This window comes from Triticum aestivum, chromosome 3D (genome assembly GCF_018294505.1).
Source record: "Triticum aestivum cultivar Chinese Spring chromosome 3D, IWGSC CS RefSeq v2.1, whole genome shotgun sequence".
Taxonomy (NCBI): domain Eukaryota; kingdom Viridiplantae; phylum Streptophyta; class Magnoliopsida; order Poales; family Poaceae; genus Triticum; species Triticum aestivum.
Genome location: NC_057802.1, coordinates 450911142 through 450915577, shown reverse-complemented (window position 1 = coordinate 450915577; position 4436 = coordinate 450911142).

Sequence of the window (4436 nt, the reverse complement as noted above, 5' to 3'; positions counted from 1 at the left end):
ACACACCGACCCATCATTATTCCACACTTGTTATTTATAATATTTAGTAATATATTCTAACTTTATAATAACAGCACGTACTTTTATGTTTTAGCTCTCTGATATCATGCAAAGTTGTCCTCTTCATACCCACAACGTAGTTTTATTTCTCGTTTCTAGTTGGAAGCAAACATTCGGTGTACGTAGAGTCGTATCAGTGGCAGATAAGACTTGAGAGAATATTGATCTTACCATTAGCTCCTTGTGGGTTTGACACTCCATACTTATCACTTCCACCATTGGGAATTTCTACGATGATTCCCTACACTTGGGGATTATCAGCGCGCGGTGGAGGCTGGATGAACAGGAGCCCGTGGATGAACGGTCGGAGGTGGAGGTTGTTGGAGGTCAACGGTGGATGAAAAGCAGCCCGTCGAGGCTGGAGGAGATCGACGGTGGAGATGAAGCGTATCCCGTGGAGTCCCGTTTTGCGGTATGCCACACCCCTCCCGATGAAAAGGACCCCCGTTTCGACCGTAGCGCTCCAACACAAGTCTGTTTCCTCCGTTTTGCGGTACGCCACACCCCTCCTGGTCAACAGGACCCTGTTTCCACCGTAGGAGGTCCGTTTCCTCCATTTTGCAGTACGCCAGACCCCTCCCGATGAACAGGATCCCGTTTCCACCGTGGCCAGTCGAACACAAGGCCGTTTCCTCCGTTCTGTGGTACGCCAGGCCTCGTTTCCATCGCCTGTTCCGTCCAAGCCGGTTGGCTCCCGATGAACAGCACACGTTCCGTTGCCTCCCGATGAACACGACGCATTCTTTTGGCTCCCCATGAACACGATGACGACGCAGTTTCTCCGTTCCGACCCAGCCATGTACATGAGCCCTGGCCGTACATATGCGCGAGTAGGCGTTCGAGACCCCGCCCGTATGTACGTACGTGGCCATATTTACTTTCTTGCACCCTGGCCGCTGTACGTACGTGTACATGCTACGTGCGCGCCTCTACTACGACACATGCGCGCCTCTACAATGACACGTGCGCGCCTCTACTACGACACGTGCCCTTCCTTGCACGGCCACGGTTCATCGCTGCAGCGTGCAGACAGACCGATCGTATGTATGTACACGTTCACGACCAGAATGACAGCTACGTACGCTTCGACCGGGTGGGTCCCGACTGTCAGGCACTTCCTTGTGTGCGAAGATGTAGCTGGTGGGTCCCAGCAGTCAGGGGGGAAACTTTTTTTTGTGAAATACGGTGGCCCGTCCGGTGGGTCCTTGCTGTCAGGTGGAGGAATCATTATTTTGCGCGTAATAAGGAGGCACTTGCTGCAGCTGTGGACCTAGCTGTCAGCCTCTCCACGTACAGTACTCTTCCGATGGAAGTCATTCGTTGACCACATTGACCATGCCGCACCGAGAGCACCAAGGCGATGGACGACGGCGAGGCCTAGGAAGGGGATGACGTGGAGCCGGGGAAGACGCGACAGTGGATGCCCACGCGGAGAGGAGTATGAGGGTTCACTGGTTCGGCTACGGTGTGAGGCTGCGTCGCCGCAGGGCCTGGCCAGCGGTAGGAGTAGTAGGGGGCGGTGAGGCATCCGCGGCAGCACAGCCGGCCACAGGAGGCAGGAGCAGGCGGCACGACCAGCGCTGCTTTGGGCGGCTGGAGCAAGGAGACCAGAGGTTGAAGAAGCACTACGGCCGTTGGATGGACATCGTACGGTCACTGGAGCTAGAATCGTTCATATTGACTAAGTTGACAAAGCCCTCCATCCCCGTCAACTTAGTAGGCCCACATGTCAGCCTCCCACTATGCTGGGTCCCAGCTAGCAGGGGGAGTATTCATTTTTTTTGTGCGTAATAAGGAGGCACTTCCTTGCGTGCGATGATATAGTTGGTGGGTCCGACCTGTCAGCAGGGGGAACATTTTTTCGCGAAATACAGAGGCCCTTCCGGTGGGTCCCAGATGTCAGGTGGAGGAATCATTATTTTGCGTGTAATAAGGAGGCATTTCCTTGTGTGCGGCCGTGGACCCAGCTGTCAGCCTCTCCATGTACAGTCCACGTCCGATGGATGTCGTTCATTGACCACGTTGACCACGGCGCGCCGAGAGCACCAGGGTGGTGGACGACGGCGAGGCCTAGGAAGGGAACGACACGGAGCCGGGGAAGACTCGGCAGTGGTTTCCCATGCGGTGGGGAGTACGAGGGTTTACTGGTCCGGCTGCCGTCGCCAGAAAATAACATGAGGTGTGGGTGTGTAGAGGAATGGCCTGGCCAGCAATGGAGTAGGGTGAGGCAGTGCGGCTTGTGCGGCAGCACAGCCGGCCACGGGAGGCGGGAGCAGGCAGTCCCACCGGTGCTGGTTTGGGCGGCTGGAGCAAGAAGATCAGATATTGAAGAAGCAGCACGGCCGTTGGATTCACATCCAAGGGTCACTGCTGGTAGAATCTTTTGTGGACTAAGTTGACAAAGCCTTTCGTACACGTCAACCTAGTAGACCCACAAGGCAGCCTCCAAATCTGTCCCAAACAGCATACAACCCGAAATTTCTGGCCAGATTCAAATTAATTTAAAAACTAAACATACCTTAATTTAAATCCAATGAAATTTTACCCGCACAAAAACAATGTAATTTAAAATATCAAAATCCGAAAGAAAAAAGTATTTTGGAACTAATTGCCTATTTGCTGTATTTTTTCATTTTACAGCCCATTTAATATTACTTATAGCCCATTTTCTGGGCAAAATGCATCCCTCCTCGAATTGAAAGATTTCCGGCCCAGCAGGGCGTAGAAAAACAAGTAGGACTACATTGGTTATTCTGCAAAAACAAAATAGATGGGCTAGCCATTTTCAGAAAGGAAAAAAAAACTAGGTTGGTCATGTGCTAGATGGGCCACAGCTCCCGAACAACCCAGTTGATACCCTTCTCCGTCCCGAAAAAACAAAATTACTGCGCGCGCTGCTGGGTCCCTACTGTCATCCTCACCATGTACAGTCATCTCCTTATTCCTCTCGGTTGTTGACCATGTTGACAACACCGAAGGGCGGCGCCACAACGAGTGAACCAAGGCGGAGGACGATGGTGAGGCCTCGGACAGGAACAAATAGGAGACGGGGAAGATGCGCAGGGTTTTAGGGTGCGATGTGGCTACGATGCGTGCGCGGCAGCACAGCCAGCCGTGGGAGCCGGGAGCAGGCGGTCCCGTCGGCGCTGGTTTGGCTTTGACGGCTGGAGGAAGAAGAGACTGAAGAAACACGACAGACGTTGAATGTCAATCCAACGGTCAAGGTTATCACAATCGTTTGTTGACTAAGTTGACACCAAGTAGCATACTTTTTTATATATAGGAAGAAAAGAAAAACTGGGCTCGTTCGCCTCATAACATTCCCGAAACTGCGACCGTTCGATCTTGCGTCGCAACTAACTGCGAGGAAAATGCGTTCGTCTGCCATCCTCCTCCCAGGGAAAGTTCGCCACATAAGTGACTAGCACCCTTGGTTTCCAACCGAGAGGTTTGGGTTCGAGTCCCAGGAAATCTCAATTTTGTCCTCCTTCCTTCCTCGCAAAAAAAAGAAAGCAAATCAAAGACTTGAGAAGGCGTACAGAACAAGCTAGTGTACCAGTAAAGAGACGTTGCTGAGTTTTTGAAAAAAGAGAGACGTGCTCTCGTAGCTGGTTCGAATCCAAACCTAGACTATGACTATATATGGTGTTATGCTACTGTGCAAGTAATGAAACTGACATATCCAACGTTCGCTTCTCCTCTTCTCTACTTACTCTGCCTAGCATCAGAAGCTCTGGCCGCAGCAACCATGTCCGCTGGCTGCTCGTCCACCTGCTCTTCAGCAGGCAACAACCAGATATGCGCCAAGTCGCCACCCATACCATCGCCTATGGGTATCATCACACCCCCGCCGGCACATGCACCGCAGCCGGTTGCTCATCGCAACACGCTGCCATTGGTGTGGTGCCACTGTTGCAAATCACATAGAGTCATCCGTCGCATCTCAACCACAATCCTCAACCATGGCCGAGTCTTCTACAAATGCCCGAATGATGGGGTAATAATATGTTTAAGTGTTGTTCTGCTGCTTTCAGTTGCTGATATTTTTAATAGTTTGGTTGATGATCTTCCAATTTGATTCGTGCAGAAAAGGGAAGATTTGTGTGATTTGTATTTCCGGGAAGTTGCTGATGTGGGGGAACGCAACTACGCTGGCTATTTGGTTAGCCGAGGAATCCCAATACCAGCAGGTTGGGGTGTTTGACAAATAACTAAAGGAATAGCAGAAGAGGAAGATGCAGAGCGGAAGGTTAAAGATGCAGTTCCTCTGATCATGGCCAAGCAACAGCTGCTGAACGACCTTGAGAGCAATGAGGAGATGAAAGAGCTTGTGAAGATAATGGGAAAAATCGATGTGCTCTGTACGATGATTGTCT